This window comes from Astyanax mexicanus, chromosome 1 (genome assembly GCF_023375975.1).
Source record: "Astyanax mexicanus isolate ESR-SI-001 chromosome 1, AstMex3_surface, whole genome shotgun sequence".
Lineage (NCBI taxonomy): Eukaryota > Metazoa > Chordata > Actinopteri > Characiformes > Acestrorhamphidae > Astyanax > Astyanax mexicanus.
The window spans coordinates 9992530-10011120 of NC_064408.1; the positions used below are offsets into that span (position 1 = coordinate 9992530).

At 36.5% G+C, this 18591-nt stretch overlaps 1 protein-coding gene across 1 annotated transcript in view; it reads left to right on the forward strand.

Annotated features, from left to right (window-relative positions):
* The first annotated feature begins 1678 nt into the window (after nucleotides 1–1678).
* LOC103045649 (MOB kinase activator 3B) overlaps nucleotides 1679–18591 on the forward strand; it is a 68879-nt gene continuing 51966 nt past the window's right edge. Inside the window, exon 1 of the mRNA XM_049464793.1 lies at nucleotides 1679–1800. The gene's annotated coding sequence lies outside the window, so the exon portion shown is untranslated. The remainder of the gene's footprint in view (nucleotides 1801–18591) is intronic.

The window sequence follows — 18591 nt, forward strand, 5'->3', positions numbered from 1 at the left end:
TGATTTGAGGTGATTTAATTGGGATGAGCTGGAGCTTCACAGCGTGAAGGAAAAGCAGCAGCTATTGTTCAGCACCTCCAGAAACTCCTCCCTTCAAGACGCTGAGAAAACTATTCCAGGTGACTCTCCCTCAAGAAGACACTGAGATTAAAATACCAAGAGTGTGCAGATCTGTCCTCAAAGATACATGTGCTACTTATTTAGAAGAAACTAATATAAAACATATTCTGGGTTGTTAAACACTTTTTATTTACAGAATAGTTTAGTATGTGTTCATGTAGAGCTTTAGTAATAAATTGTAAAATGTAAAAAAAAATCATAAAAAGGAAGAAAACACACTGAAGAGAAGAGGTGTGTCCAAACGTTTGACTTGTACTTAATAATATATATTTTTTAGAAATAGCTTTAGTGTGAGCTGCACTGTGTTTCCACATGATGGCGATCTAATCAAAGTCTTAGTAACACATGAGGAGCATTATGAGCGCAGCTGTTAGACTCCTACAGATTCATATAAATCAGATTCATTACTGTTTAATCGCCACTTTATTGTGATTTAACTTGGTTTAATCAGTTTTCTCTTTAGGAATGTGTGAGTGCGGGTCGTAGCTCGCCTCCATCTCTCGTATCTAAGAGTCAAACACTGATTCAGTTTGCCGAACCGATTCTTTAGACACATGCGTTTAGAAGAATCAAATCTTTCTGACGATTTACTTCTGTACCGGTATCGTTATAATGTGGTATTGGTATTTTAGTATGTAGTATGAATTTGGACTGCTGAGTTAATATTTGCTATTACACAGACAAATATTTACTATTTATTTATCTGAAGACATATCCATATTTTTATTTATTTTAATTATTATTATTATTATTATTATTATTATTATTATTAGTAGTAGTAGTAGTAGTAGTAGTAGTAGTAGTAGTAGTATTATAAGATTTTTATTTTGTTTTATTTGTTGTTATAATTATTATAATGAAATAATATTTTGTTATACACATAATACAAGAAATATAATTTATTAAAATAAATGATCGAATACATGAAATGCAAATTACATATTTCAAAATATATATTATATATATATTATATATTTTTTTCAGAATTTAATGTACATAACTTTATATGAAGATCACTCTATAACTGTTGTTGTTGTTGTATCTATTGAGAAGCTATGACATGGACACAGCTTTATTTTTTTAATATCCAGAGGCCTGTCGATATTTTTATTTTGTGTAAATATTTATTTCCATTTCCATCCGTTTATTTTATTGATTTATTTATTTATTTATTTATTTATTTATTTATTTTGCTGTAAATATATGGACAATATATTGATTTTATTTGGTGTAATACATATAGTTCAATAAATATAAACATAATATATAGTTAATTATTATTGTTTATGATTTAATGTGAACAACTTTGTTACTTGGATTCTCTTCGTAATTACGTTTTTTTAATTATTGTTATTCTTTATTCTTTTTTTAGTTAAATTTAATATTTATATGTTATTATATATATTTAATGTAATATAATAGTTTTATTTATTATTTGATGTAAATTATTTTTTCTTTTTGAATAAAGATTGTTTAAAGATTCAGTTTGACTCATGAATCGCTCCGCCTGATTCAGTGAAAGAAGAGAGTCGGTTCAGATGAGCCGATTCCTGTGAGCGAGTCGGCGGTCGGGTGCGCAGATGGGAGAGCGGGAGCCGCGCAGCGCGAGGACGGATTTACAGCGTGCGGGTCCGCGCGGAGAAACAGTGCGGGAAAAAGTGCAGGAAAGAGCGCGGGAAGGTGAGTAAGAGCGGATTCTGGTTTATCCGGAGCTGTGAGGAGGTTTAGGGGTGTTTGTTGGGCGCGTGCTGTAGTTCTGTGTTTGTTTTGAATGAACTGAAGCTTTTAATGCTGATTTTACTCTGTGTGTTCTCTGGGCGCGCGGTTCGGTGTGTTTGAAGGGCTCGTGCGGGGTCTTTCATGTTTTCATACACGCGGCCCTGGGTATCCGAGTCTCAGAGAATCAATACAGATACAAAGTTACAGTCTGAGACCCGGACCACACTACACACACACAGTGTGCGCGCGCGCGTGTGTGTGTGTGAGAGTGAGAGAAAAAAAAGAGTTAACTGTGTGTTTACAGTGTGTGTGTGTGTGTGTGTGTGTGTGTGTGAGAGTGAGAGAGAGAGAGTTTACTGTGTTTACAGTGTGTGTGTGTGTGTGTTTATGGTGAGTTTACAGTGTGTATGAACTTATATGTGTGCTTGTGTGTGTAAAAGAGAGAGAGTTTACAGTGTGTGTGTGTGTGTGTGTGTGTGTGAGTGTATGTGTGTGTGTGTGTGTGTGTGTGTACAGTGAGTTTACAGTGTTGTATGTGTGAGACAGAGTTTACTGTGTTTACAGTGTGTGTGGGTGTGTGTGTGTGTGTGTGTTTACGGTGAGTTTACAGTGTGTATGAACTTATGTGTGTGTGTATGTGTGAGAGTATACTGTGTGTGTTTTTACACTGTGTGTGTGTGTATGTGTGAGGGTTTACAGTGTGTGTGTATGTGTGAGAGTATGCTGTGTGTGTTTTTACACTGTGTATGTGTATGTGTGAGGGTTTACGCTGTATGTGTGTGTGTGTGTGTTTGTGTGAGAGAGAGAGAGTTTACAGTGTGTGTTAGGGGTGGGAATCGTTTACTATCTCACGATTCGATTCGATTCCGATTTTGGGGGCCACGATTCGATTCAAAATCGATTTTTGATTCAAAACGATTTGAATTATAAAAATTTCTGCTTCTGGCTTATGAATCTTATTGAAAAAAAAACCCTCCATAATATACACTGGTCCTGGAGCAGGTAATGTGTTACAAAAACAATAAAATGTGCAGGAATGTGGGTCCTCAGTGACAGAGGAATCACTGGGATATCACAATGACGTTAATGAACAATAAATAAATAATAAATAACACTGCTTTATTACCAGGCTACTAGCGGTGGTGTGTAACGTTAGGTGACGCTGCTGGGCTGATGTGATGATAGCAGTGGAGCGCTAAAGTTCAGGAGCAGCTGCTGATTAACTAGTTAATTTAAGGTCGTTGTATTTCTTCAGAAAGGGGGCAGGAGGTGGAGAAATTAATTCATATGGTCCATTCCTTAATTCCTCTGTGATGAGGAGCTGAAATTAGCTCTGATTAGCTTATTGTATTTTTCCGTTCCGCCTTAAATGCTGCAGCCCGCTGCCACCTGTAGCGTTATTTAAGGTGGAACTGGAAAGTTAGCTAGTTAGCTAGCTAACAGTTACTGAAATTAACTACTAGCGATCTTTTTTATGCTTGTTATGAAGCATTCTGCCATAAAACATTGAAACTACACGTTAATCTAATGTAATATAGTGCTTGTTCTGCCATCTTACCGGTGATTCTCAAACACCTACGCTCTGTGTGTGTCTGGAAGATCTCCGTTTGAAAGGACAAGCGCTATCCCCAGGGTTGCCAGGTCCAACAAAAATACCCAGCCCAAAATCAGTCTAAAACCCGCCCCTCAGAATCGATTTTGGGACATTTTAAATCGATTCTGAATCGTAGTAAATGAGAATCAAGATTCTTATGTGAATCGATTTTTTGGCACACCTCTAGTGTGTGTGTGTGTGTGTGTGTGTGTGTGTACAGTGTTTCTGAAAGCTGTTGTTCCAGATGTTCCTCTGTTTCCTGCTGGAGCACAGCTGCATGCTGTTCTTTTATATTCAGCTTTATTTTATTTTATTCTATCTGGCTTTTTTATATTTTGTTCTGTTCAGGTTCATTCTAATTCTACATATGCAGGGACTGGACAATAAAACTGAAACACCTGAATTTAGACCACAATCATTTATTGTGGTGATGGACAGTTCTGGTGGAAACAGGAGAGTTGAGTTCTGCGTGATTTGAGCAGCCGTGGTTTTATGTTTTTGGATACAATCCGGGCTAGCACCCGAACATCCCTTTCAGACAGCATCCACAGTTAATCCTGTTGGATGTGGTCGGTCCTTCTTGGTGGTATCTCGCTGACATTACCCTGGATACCGTGGCTCTTGATGCATCACAAAGACTTGCTGTCTTGGTCACAGATGCTCCAGCAAGACGTGCAGCAACAATTTGTCCTCTTTTGAACTCTGGTATGTCACCCATAATGTTGAGCAGAACTGTGCTCTTACCCTGCTAATTAAACCTTCACACTCTGCTCTTACTGGTGCAATGTACAATTAATGAAGATTGGCCAGCAGGCTGCTCCAATTTAGCCATGAAACCTCCCACACTAAAATGACAGGTGTTTCAGTTTCATTGTCCAACCCGTGTAGCTGTACTGTATTAGTTTTAAATCACCTCTATTTTATTATATTATTTTCAGGTTAATTCTGTTCTTTCTTCTTTATATTATGTTCAACTGTATTGTGTTCTATTATATTTACCTGTATTATACATAATTCTATTTGACTTTATTCTATTTGATTTAATTGAAATGTGTTCCATTTAAATATATTCTTTTAGATTATATTATTTTTCTACTCCTTTCTGCTCTGTTCTATTCTGCTTTATAATCTGCTGTATTCTATTCCACTATCAAATTTTTTTATATGCAGCTTTATTCTATTATTTTCTATAGTATATTGTTCTATTCTATACCGCAATTTTCTATACTGTATTATATTTGGTTGCATTCAGGTTTACAGTATTCTATTCAGCTTCGTCCTATTCCTTTTTATTCTATGTTCTGTTCTGTTGCATTCTCTTATATGTTATATATGTTTGGCTGTATTCTATTGTATTTCAATTTATTCAAAACATTGCAGATCTATTCTATTCTGCTCTATTCTATTATAAGTTCTATTGTATTCTAAGAGAGCCAGTTTAGCGCTGGTCATTTATCTGTCAGTGGTGAGCTCATTTGACGGTGTGTGTGTGTGTGTGTTTTGCTGTGCTGTGTTTAGCAGGGTCTGAGTTACAGAGATCAGTGTGAAACACAGATCTGAGTGTTTTGATTTCCCACTGAGTAAAACAACATCTCCTCCTGTCCACTTTCATCCCTCTTCACGAGTTTGATGGCTAACGGGGATATTTTTAGCCTCCACATGAAGTACAACAAAGAATAATAATAATACAGTTCCGTTTCATGTTGTGTCGTGGTTTCTGCCAGCCGAGCGTCTCTGATTCCTCTGCTTTATTTGCCTTTTCGAGTCCAGCTGGGACCAGAGTGGAGTTATTAAACGCCAGATATCTCCCAGTCAGCACTCACAGTGCAATACTCACAGTGTAATACTCACAGTGCAATGATATGTTACAGACAAAATACATGACAAGATACCACCTAACATACATGGATATATAAAAAAGCTCAGCCCTACTGCCTCCCAGATCTAGACACTAGATTAGTGGATTATGCAACAATTTATACACTCATCATTTATCTACATTCCTTATAATATAGTGACAGTGCAAATCTTAGATCAGGGGTCGACAATTAAGTAAGCCATTACGTGGCGGACCACAAAAAGATATTCTGTTTTGGAAAATGAAGTGTAATGGGATGGACTGCTACAGACTATTAGCTCTCCAGCCCAGAGGGTTGTTGAACCCAATTGCAGAACAGTTTATCTCAAAGCAGATAAACCCAAGAAGAAAGGAAGAAAATAATTAAATAAACACACCTTTCCTCACACAGGATCAAACCCATGTCTTCAGGGTCGTGGTCCATTTCACTACCACTGCCCCGGCTAGTGAATTGGGACACGGCCGGATAAAAACGCCCTTATAAGTAGGAACGGGCGGTAAAAAGAGGACGGACGGAAACTAAAAACATGCAGAGCGCGACAGAGAGACAGGGGAGAAATGTAAACAAAGGCTCACCAGAAAAGAGTTTTATTTTATTTTATTTTTACATTATAGTTCAAAAAACCTCAGGCCAGATGTTTAATGCTTGTGGGCCACATCTGGCCCGTGGGCCACCTATTACCACATATTACCACATATTAAAACAGAAATCGGCTACAAAGGATTCTTAGAACTAAAAGTGGTTTAATAAAACAATAAAGGTGTTCTTGTGGGATTTCTCTAGAATAATTCCACTGGACAATATTTTGATATTTTATCATAATGTGATACTTTTTTCTATATTGATGATATTGTCACTTAAAGAGCCGCTAAACCCTAAACCATATTTTTTCTAATAATAGCTGAAAAGTGTTCCTCTGCATTAATGAAACATACCAGTCCTGCTTACATTTTTTATAAACCTTTTCTAAACTTTTCTAACCAATTTTCTAAAAAAATTGCTTTTATTGCTGTCATTTACGCCTCTGTAGTGCCCTCTTAGGATCACCTGTGCTATATGGCTGCAGCTCAGCCAATCAGCTCTCCCTCCTGCCCTTCCTCTAAACCCATACATCACCCAGTTAAAATTAGAGGGGTTAGTGCCCCTTTAAAACCAGAGAAATCTGTAGTGTTATCAGAGAGGGTTGCAGTGTAGCACTGGCTAGTTTCTGGAGATATGTATCGATGCTGGTGGCTGCTGTTATCAAGATCTCCTACGTTCTTCCGGTTGTTATGACTTAGAGCTTGTGTAAAATGTGTGGAATCTGCTGGTTGGAGAACAAAGCTTTAGGTCTGGCCTCTCCAGCTGAATTGAGGATAATGTATTGTGACACTCTCTTATCTACAGAACTGGACAGAAGTACGTCACACAGCTAAAAGCATTAGCGGCAGCTATCTCAGGGCCTGAATTCTCATCATATTTTAGCTGATGTTTGTAGATAATGGGGTCCTACAGTGTCAGGAACTGCATAAACATGTGTTTATTAGGGCTGTCATCATTAAAGCGTTAATTTAAGTTATTATTTTTTTAACGCAATTAATTACACCACCAAGTTTGACCCCCAACTTCTGCCGTAATCTGCCCTAACCCCCAACCAACGCTTGTGGTGAGAACATGATCTGAGTTCGATTAAACTCATTTTTATTTGAGCTAAACTGCTGATATGGACCAGTTAGTGCTGGGCAATTATGGCATGTAAAATAATCTTCAATTTTTTCACAATTTTTTTTTTTTTCCGATTATAATCGATTTTTACCCCTAACACAGTAACCAAGGTAAGACGGATAAACACTTTAGAAATGAGTAGTGTTTTCAGATATTTTAGATTAAAAAGATGTATGTAATTAACCAAATTAATCGTTAAAAAATCGCCCACACTAGGACCAGTATAATCTAATTAATATGAGCCAGATAATATCCTGCTATGAACAAATGCTGTCTCTGCTGCTCCATGCTGTTTACACACCAAAGAGCACGGCATGTGCAGCATTCACTGCACACATCTGCGCTGCATGTCCCATTGAAAACACTGTGTATAAAAGCACAGCAGCAAATTTGCAGCTTCACACTCCACGGATATATGCGCTGGAACACAGAATCTTCTCACTATATTTACTTTCTTGCTCCTGCAACAGACAGCTCTGACCAATCAGAGGAGACAGTGTGCTTTATTGCGTTGTTTATTGGTGCACATTTTGGTGCGTTTAGTTTAAGTTTATGCCTGTGTGAAACCAAACCAAACAGAAGGAGAAAACGCTCCAAATAAACGAAATCAACTGATCTGGACCATAGAAACAAAAGCTCTTTTATACTCAAATTAAGTTCTAATTCAAAAATCCTTACAACCAAGCTGAGATGTTTACAATAAAGTAAAAAGAAGTTTTCTTTTTCCAATTTATCATGCATTCTTTATTCCAGCTCCCCATGTTGGCTTGATCTCCCCTCAAACATACAGATACACACTAGTATTTAAATTAACACCACTAATATACATATAATTGCATTTACTTTTATTTCCATTTAATTATCCACTATTAAAACTTTAAAAATCTTAAGAAGAACAAGTGTGATTAATTGCAGTTAATCACAAAAAAATGTTGTGATTAATCTGATTCAGTTTTTTAACCAGTTGACAGCACTAATATTTATTAGACATCATCGAACAACTGCACACAGATTGAGCGATTGAAGTGGGTTTTGATATACTGTAGTTGAGCATTTAGCATGATGCTAATTAGCAAGGTAGTAGATAGTGACTATTTGTCAGCTGCATTAGCCCTTGTAAGCTTCTGTGGCAATCTAAGGCTACGTTCACATTACCAGGCTGAAGTGACTCAAATTAGATTTTTTACTTAATGTGGTTCAGATCTGATTTTTTCATGGCTGTGTGATTTTTTTTCGAATCAGATTTGAGTCACTTTCATATGTGGTTCTAAATCAAATACGTATCCGATCCACGGACATGCGTCATGAATGTGAATGGTCAAATGAGAATTCATGCCTCTTTTTTTTTTTTGCTTTTACGCTGCGCTACGTGCTTCTCTCTCGTACCCTTAAACACATCTCTTGGTGCAGCTGTGCAGCTATATCTGCAAAAACAGCAAAAGCAAACCGCCTGGCCTTTTTTCTCCTCCTCGACCTGAGCATGAACTTCAGACCAGCTGTTTACTCTCCACTCCAGCAAAACATATGAGCTGCTAACAAACACATCCATTTCCCTTTATAAAGCTACGAGTCTCTTGTCTCTCTAATATAAGTTTTTTTGTTGGTGGTGAAGAAGGAGACGCTTGTACACTTATCAATGTGCGCATGTGAGGAGGTGTTTCAGGAACAGATTTGTTCATATTACACACAGATACAGATCACTTACATTTGTGAATGTGAACCGTCAAGTTAGCCAGATCTGATCTGGGCAATAAATCAGATTTAAGCAACGTGGCTTGTAATGTAAATGTAGCCTTAAAAGATCTGAACTCCAGTACTGCGTGCGGTGTTTTATCGGTAATAAACACCCATATTACACTCATATTTTATGGAAAACACAAGAAACACAAGCCTCTCGCATTTTGTTAACATCCGTCAAGATGCCGTCTCGGTTGTAACTGAATTTAAAGGCTATTACGTAATGACTCATTCATATCCCCAGGCGATCTCTGCAGTCTGTCATTGGTTCATATGCGCCGGTGCCCCGAGCCTCTGTGGGGCTGTGGGACATGAGGGATCAGTTCTGCTACAGCAGACTGCAATTACAATAATCATTCAGCAGTCAGTCAGATGACTGAGCAGAATATGACTGACCTTTCATAACAAGCTTTTAAGTGTTAGCGAAGCTTCAAGCCAAAATTAAACTTGTACAGTTTTGCAGTCAGTCAGCCAAAACGTGTTTTTGTGCTGAAGTTTCCTTTTGTAAATGCTTTAAAGGCTATAGATATAATTACCAGTGTGATACTCGTGTGACTGGAGGCTTGCTTTACATTTCAGTGTACACATTTCAACCTCCACCTTTTTTTTTTTTTTTTTTACAGATTTTTTTTTTTTTTTACTGATTTTACTGATCTCGCGCTAGCCGTTCTGACGAGCGTATTTGCCGAAGTGCAGTGATGAGGACACATCACCCAGCTACTCCTCAAAACCTTCCATCAGTGTGATGATGCTGAGTGCTGCACTGCCTCTAACTGGTTTGTGTTTCTGAGGATTATGCACTAGGGGTGGGCGATATGGCTCTAAAATAATATCACGATATTTCATGGTACTTTCACGATAACGATACTTTTGGCAATATGACAAAACACTGAATTAGAAAAAAATATTTAGAATTTTATTATTGCATGCAATATGATATGGCTAACTGAGATATTAAAAATAAAAGATTTTTATCAGATTTGTAACAGAAGTCAATGATCCAGAATGTCATGATACTAATAATGCACTCCAAATATCTCCATATATCCAGGATTAAAGTAAAATAAATGATACTGGACAGATATAATCTCTAGAAAATGAGAACAGTGTGAATTTTTCTTTTGCTAAAAACAGCAAAAAAAATAGTACCCTCATGTGATAATTAGAAGTGAGTGATATGGCACGTAAATATGGGTCTAATATCATTCACGATATTCAAAATGTTTGCCGATATTATCATGTACGATATGATATTGCACACCCCTATCATGCACAACCAACACTCCAAATGAATGCAGAATACTTGCCTCTAACTATTAGTGATGCACTAAACATTTGTCCAGCAAAGCTATTTGGCTGAAAATGGGAAAACAAAAATTTTTCAAAGGCCAAAAATGATTTTTACTACTAAATAATAATGTGCTTTGCTGATATGACTTCTGACAGGTTTAAAATGTATAGTGTTTAATTAATATTTGGAAATAGTAGGTTTGTAATGGGGCTCCAAAGATGGGACTGCAAAAAGGGCGAGAGAGGAAGACACAAACCCAAATAGTGAGAGAGTGACCAATCCTGAAGCATCCTGATTGGCTTCTCCTCATGCTTAGTTGGCCTGGCCAGTGAGGTTTCAGTGTTTGTGGGGCTTGCAGTGTTTAATGCCAAACTCAGACTACACGACATTTTTGTCCCTCACAATGTTCATTATGTCAGATTAAGCAGGTATGTTCGTTTTGTGTCGTTCTCGGGGGACTGGCAACACTACACGTTAGTCACCGACCAATCATCGTCCACGTCCTGCGTGAGTTCATAGGAAATAAAAATTGAACCCACAATCACAGGTCGCTCCATAGTTTTGCAATAATACATAAACTACCTGCGGAACCACCCTGCCTCTCTAATGCAAAAAAGAATATGCACATTTTAGGCTCTATACATGCCCTGGTTTACCCACTACATTTAAGTTGTAGTGAATCAGTTGTGTGATTAAAAATTTCCCCAATTCTTCTAAACTTCACTCCCTGTATGACGAGGTGATGAGTTGTTCTGGGTAGTTAATTAATTAAAGGTTTTATACTGTTTACAGTATGGCTTGCTTTATTAATTTAATTATCCAACTTCCTTTTGCTCATATTGGCATAAAAAAGGCAACCGGTGAGTCACTCTGCAGGAACGTACGGGTTCCAGCGTCTTTATAGCCAAGGGCACCGGATGCAGGTTAAACATTGACAGGTCTGATGGTTGACTAATAGCAGCGTGTGCTGGGTTCAGAGTTACTGCTGTGATCCGTGCCTCCAAGCTACTGAAATATACTGAAATTCAACAGGTCGCCAAATTTAAACGCTACAGTTTCTCAGTTGTCTCTATTAGAAGGCTTTTTACATGTTTGCATATAGAATTATGGTAAATACAAGTTCCAGACATTAAACACTCCATTAAATCTATATTTTTTTCTAATTTTCTGCTGTTTTTTCCACATTTTTCCCTTGTAAAAGAAAAGCGTATTAACTTTATTTTTTAAAAGTATACTTAACACTAAAAAAGTACATAAAATTAAATTAAATAAAAATGATATATGTACTTAAATACATACTAAATGTACTATCTTGTACTATCTAACTTGTGGCACCTTAAATATATTTCAGTTATAATTAAGCTATATTTAAACACAATATAATATATATAGTGCTTTTGAGTGCTTTTTGCGTATAACTTCTGTGAACTTAAGTAGATATAAGTATGTGTGTTTTTTAAACATTCTTTTTGATACACTTGAAGTATAATGTAAATGTACTACTTTGCATATTATTAAAGTTACTGGGAAAAAAAATACACCAAAGTGCACGTTTAGCAGGATTTAATGCCACTATATATATTTTCTATCAACACAAAGTATAAATTAAAGCATGGCTTAAAAATACACTTTATGGAAATAGAGTATACAAAAAATATATTTAATGTGTATTTTCATAAAGTATATTACATTAAAAATGCACTTTTAGTGTTCTAAAATTGTACCTAATTTAAACATACTTTTAATGCTTTAAAGTCTACTATCTTTTCACAAGGGTTCTTGGCCAATTGTGCCAAACGTTCAGCTGCTAGTCAGCTGTATACCCTTCATCACTAGTGATGCCCAAACACAAGGAGGGTGAAGACTAGCACATGCCTCCTCCAACACATGTGAAGTCAGACTCCGCCCCTTTTTTTTAAACTGTTGCTGATGTAGCATTGCTGAGTAGCATTACAGCGCACCCGGAGAAAAGCACAGCGACTCGGTTCTGATACAGCAGCTCACAGATAGACACATTGTGCTGATCAATATCACCCTAGGAGTGATGAGAGGAAAGAGAGCCATCTACCGACCCAGAGAGAGCAAGGCCACTTGTGCTCTCTCAGGGCTCTGGCAGCTGATGGCAAGCTGCATGACTGGGAGTTGAACCAGCAGTCTCGGGATCATAGTGGCAGCATCTTAGTCCCCTTTTTACTTTTTTTTAGTTGTAAGTTGTTCTACTTCATCCCCTCAAACAGCTAAAATATCAAATTTATCCTCTTTCACTCAGTAATCAAACTCTGGCAGTGCTTTTTCCACCTCCTCGTGGGGGAACGGCAGCCGCCCGGCCTCGCAGATCCCACCCGGAATGCCGGAACGACGCCGCTTTGTTGCAGGCAGCAGGGCTGGAGGCAGGCCAGGGCACGTGAGTGTGGCGCTCTGACACGAGGAGAGGGCTTTATCTGAGCACTGCTGGGAGCAGGTTTAGTGCCTTACAGTCCAAACACTGATCTCGACACGTAATCCAACCCTGAGATCTCTCCCTATCCTTCTTTTCTCTCCCTATCTTTCTTTTCTCTCTCTCTCTTTCTCTTTCTTTCTGTTTCTTTGTAGCCAGTGTGCTAATATGTGTATATATTTGCAAGGTTGTAAGGAGCAGTAGAGCCACTCTGCTCAATTACAGCGTCATACAGGAGTTTCATTTTAGTTCTCCAGCAGTATTAGCATTAGCTGCTAGCTGTGCTAAGTGCTAGCTTTTTTTTTTACTGTGTTTAAACAAGCTACATAGGACAAAACCACTACCTATTATCGCTCTGGCTTATCGGAACACTCAGAGTTCCTCAGTGTAGCGCTGTCAGGTGGAATTAGCACTAGTGCTAGCAGTTAGCTGCTAATGCTCATGCTGCTGCACCCAGCCTTAGTGGAAATCTGGAAATCTAAACGTTCTGTAAATAAACGGAAGTGCTTTACTGAGCTTAATAAACAAAGAGAGAAATCTGTGTAGATTAACATCTAGCACTTGTTTTTTTTTTTGTTTTTTTTTTAAGAATTACATTTTTGTTTTTTTTTTACTTAGCTTAGCTTTAAAGGGCTCGCCACCCAGCGGTGACCTGCTGAATTAGAAGGAAAATATGCTGAAACCTTTGTTCCTTACTAGTGTCACATAATGTGCTTTATAAACTGGTGCGCCTTATAGCATGAAAAATATGGTGCAACAGAGGTAACTCTTGCTCTGCTTTTTTTCTGGGGTGGGACTGATGAGAGCCATTTCAATCATAACATTATTGATGCACTTGAGGATACTTTCTAAGTTCTTGAAATGTTTCAGATTGACTGACCTTCATTTATTTATTAAAGTAGTTTTCTTTATTTAGTTGAGTAGTTCTTGCTTCTCATAATCTGGATTAGAACATGATTCAAATATTCACTATTCACTGTATACCTGCAACTCTACCTCTACACTACTTTACAACTGCTCTTAAACACTTTATTAAGAGACAAGAAATTCAAGTAATTAACTCTTGATGAGTTCAGCACAGCTGTTAACTGAAAGTCTGAATTCCAGGAGACTCTACCTCATAAAGCTGACTGAAAAAATCCAGCCAAGATGTACAAAACTGTCTTATCCAAGCAAGAGGTGCTACTTTAAAGAATGTAAGCTATAAAACATACTCTGGTTTATTTTACACTTCTTTGTTAATTAAATAATTCCATATGTTATTATTTATTCATAGATTAGATTACTTTAGTATGAACTATATTAGTTCATTCTATGTTAACTAAATAAACATTTTTAAAGGGTACCCTAAAAGAAAACTGCAAATTTTTCCTTCAAGCAAAACCAAGATGGCGGCTTTCTTTCGACAATCTTTTAGCTTCAAACCGTCGCAGTTGGAGTGATTGAATGAGATGGGAGTCACTTGTAGCTTTTTTACCTGCTTATTTTATGTATGTATTTATTTTATTTAAGACCTGTCTTATTAGGATTTGGCAACATATTACTGTTTATTTCCTTATATTTCTTTTGTTCAACTGCTTATTGTTTTGTAAGTGAGTCCAAATTGGGTCTTTTCTTCACAATTTAATAGTAATTTCCTGTCCGATATCATTGACGAATGGTGTTGAGGTTGTTGCCGTTTATGTTTATACATGGCTTTAATCAGACTTCATTCATTTGGTGCAACCGGTTACTGTTCGTTATTAATAAAAGTGAATATAATATAAGTGTAGTTCAGACTGCCAGGGCCGGGACCACCCCTGAAAGAGGCTTTTTCCACTGAAGCCGAGTCCGTCCGGCTGCATGGCTGCGGCGCAGTGGGGTTTGATCACTGGCCCAGATGGCCTCAGACTGTCATAAACTGTGTCTGTGAGTTATTTCAGGATGTTTCTTGAGCCTCTGTGCTTTCTCTTTCTGTCCGCTGGTTACTGGATGCAATGACATCACTTTTTTATTTTAATTTAGAGAGGTTAGATAAAATAAACGCCTCTCATATAAAAGTTTTAAATTGGGTACCGAGACCACACAGTGCATGACGCATCTGCTGAACTTCACGTGTATTTCATAATCTGTCTGCTTTAAAGCAACATAAATGAAATAAAAAGTGGTTTTGCGGATTTGCGAACACTTTATGGAACACCTGCTGCAGTGTTAAGTTCTTAAAACTTGTCCCAATTTAGAAATCACACCTATGTCAACATGTATTTAAATAGAAAAACGAGTATCTGCATTTTTAGCATGTTGGGAGAATTCAGGCACTCGCAGATGCAGATAAAAGTATACTTTATTTACAAAAATATTAGGATATAATAAGATAAGATATCATACCAGGGTAGATAAACAGTCTAGAGGTCAGTATACAGCAAGGCAATATCAAAAGGCAGGCAAAAATTGAGGTCGGTGAACAAAACAAGGTCAAAAACGAGAGATAAACACAGAAAATAGGATAACGCTTTGTACGAGGAAAGAACCGTTAATACTCAGCAAAGACTAAGAGCAAATAAGGCCATTTTATAGGGCTAAACCATGTGGCTAGTACTCAGGTGATCTACTTCCTAGAAGAGTCATGTGTTGTGTCATGTGATCGGGATTGGGAGTAATGTAATCTAAAGGCTACAGATCGTAGACAGAGCTAAAATATATATTTTTTAGGAGATTTACATTTAACATTCGTGTGATTTATATTGATTATATTATATAATTTTAGGCCATGTTACTCATCCATTTATTTAGAAAATTTGAAACACCACAAATAATGAAATCTAACCATTTATATGTATTTTGTATAACATATTTGTATAAAAATTGTTTATATGTTCACGTCTGGCATTCCGAAGTCACCTTTTTTTTAACCATTGGTGCTGACACTGGTGTTTGATAGGTTCCCTTTAGTGCAGCTGTCCATTGACAACCTGTAAATTATCTTTGTGAAGATATTATCATCTTGCACAGTTGTGCATCAGGGTCTCCCATTCAATTTTCTGTTCTTGTCAATGATGCTACTTCCTGAAGATAGTAGTTAGTAGGATTGGTAAGATATGTTCTGTTTTTTATTATCAATATCTTGCATAGATCAGCCTTCCTGTAGACAAACATGATGGGTTTCTAAAGAAAGTTGTTTCTTTCTGGCCATTTTGAACATGTAGGCAAGCCAACAACTGCTGATGCTTCAGATACTAAACTAACCTGGAATTCAATTTCTCCTTTTAATGCTTTCTTGTTAGAATAGCCTTTTTTTAGCTGTGCAATAAATTTGAAAAGGATTTCCTAACATTCAGTTGAGTTGAGGCAGGTGACTGAAAAATGCTAATAATAGAAAAATTGGCCTCTATGCAAAAATAGGCTTTAATGCAAATATTTTCATTATTCAAAAATCCTCTGATACACAATTTAAATGAATAAATTAATTGTGTAATGGACATAATTGTTTGTGAATTACATAAAAATGTGTTTTGCAACTTTTCAAGTGATTCTAAACTTTTGAGTAGTACCATATACATATATATATTAGAGATTTGATATTATATTCTATTGACCGTGCAAACTTTAGGAATGCATATAAGCATATAAAATCGTTTCATAAAATAATAAGCTTTTTATTTTTTTATTTTTACAGAGAATTAAAACTTCTGTACTGTACTGTATGTTTTTGGCTCCATGCAAGGCTATGCATGGTTTGTTATTGCTCAGTTATGCCCATTTATATCAACTATGTTTAATCAATTAGCTAATCTTTAGATTAATTAGTATATTGCTAAATTAATGATCATAATCAATAGTGACAGCTTTGGTCTGTGTGCAGTGTTGTTCCGCTCCAGCCACAGAGGGATCCAGTCACGAGTCTCAAACACACACAAACACACACACACACACACACACACTGAAACACACACAGCTGATGGCAGATCAACAGCCCTCTGTGTGGTCCTCATAAAGCCTATTGAGCCTCAGCTGAGACGTGCCTCACAAATCCACGGCGCAGACTCCCCGCCCGAACGAGCGCGCCATTAAACCAGTGCAGGAGCTCATTTAAATCACCACCAGAGTTCCCACCACCAGCGCAGTCACGCCGCCACCCAGGAGCACCACTTCCTCTCCAACACCAGCCCTCAGGGTCTTACATCCACTCAACATAAAGCATCTGTCTGCAGTTCCTTCATACGTAAATATAATCAATAAACAGAGACAAGACAAGTTTAGTGAAGTTTAGTTTTGCTTTATTAGTTTAACACTTGAGATTAAATCCTAATTCCAATGTCATCAATAAAATACACACTCATCTCTTTATAGAATATTAAATTGAATATTAAATTGTCACTTGCCAGTGGTGTTAATTAGTTTGTTTATAGTTGTTTTATAATATATAAAAAAGGTATTAGCATTTTAAAGCCTAAATTCAAATGGGGTTCTGCATTCATTAACAGAGTACAGTGTACAATACTGCACCAAAAACCACAAAAGCAAATCTGTTAAAGATTATTTTCCAGTATAATGTAGTTTAAGGCAAGAGTGGGATGACTTTGGCTTCTGATTATTTGCATTATTTGCCTTGTAGGTTCAGAATAAAAGCAAAAATAATGGATTTGAACAATGGAAATATTTCAGGATTTTTTGAGGCAAAAATCATTTTAAATTCCTTTTTTAAGCCAATGTTTTCACATCCTGGGGGTCAAAGTGCTTACAAACACCTTTTTTTCACTGTTTACTATGTAATTCCATATGTGTCCCTTAATTGCTTTTATGTAATTAATATTAATCTGCAATTTAGAAAATAAATTTAATAGAAGAAACAAAGAAATAAAAGAAACAAAGAAAAACACAGAAACCTTTGACTGTATATAGTCATGGAATAGCAGTATGTAAATGAATCATAAATTGATGACGAGGGATTTCCCAGACCTGTATAAGTTGTGAGATATTATCAACGCAAGGTGACAAATTATTTTTTAGTTCTGGTGAGATCTAATACATCATAGAAGGCATTACCACAATGTGATATTAATAGTGACAGGCAGCATCTGGCTTGAACTGTTATATATATATATATATATATATATATATATATATATATATATATATATATATATATATATATATATATATATATATATATATATAATTTTATATTTTATAAAAATATATAATTTTATATATTTCAGTATACAATTTTGAAGGGATCTTTTAAATGGGTATTGGCTGATAATTGTTTATTTTAATTTAATGTTTTTATTTTAATATCTAGATATTGTGACTGTTCCCCTAGAGATAGGGGAGTGGCCACCGTGATCCAGTAGTTCGGAAACAAAGAGAAACACAGACACAGGGAGGGAATGAACACAAAACATACCTTTATTTGCCAAAACACCCTCCACCAGCACCTAAAACAAACTTATCATCAGTATTATCATCATATCGACAACCCAGAGAGGCTCAGTCAGTCCAATGTGTCCCAGCTGGAACAGACTTTTGAAATCCCGGCATGGGGCGAACCCACAATTCCCCCACCTCCACACTTCACATTTAAAAACAATATTTGCTGACAAATTTTTATTATAGGCTAGAAAAAGGACTAACACTGTCTGTGCTACTTTACAATCCATTGATTTAAGCTCAATTGTGTTTATTTGTATTTGTTTCAACAGATTATTTGTTTAATTTAACCTATTATTTATTTAAAAAGAGGGTTACAATCTGTGAACTGTCTGTGTAAGAACCAGTTAACTAAATAAATGTGAAAACAATTTCTTTAATTTTATTGTTAGTATACATTTGGTTGAAAGCTAAAATGTAAGATATATAAATGTTACATTTGTTTATAGTTATAAGTTATCAATGTGTATATCAGCATTGGCAGATATGTATGTGTAATATAATATCGGATATCAGCATCATCCCAGAATTCCCAGAATTTTTCTATATTAATGATTGGGCTCTGGAATCACCCTCTAAAAGCCTAAATCAAACATTCTCACGCTCAGCTTTCTTGTGACACACTTTCAGCAGCCCTGCTTTATACAAATTGTAAAGAGCGGTAACCTGGGGTCGTGTAGTGTAGGGCTGTAGTAGCTGAGGAATTTTTACAGCTTTTCTT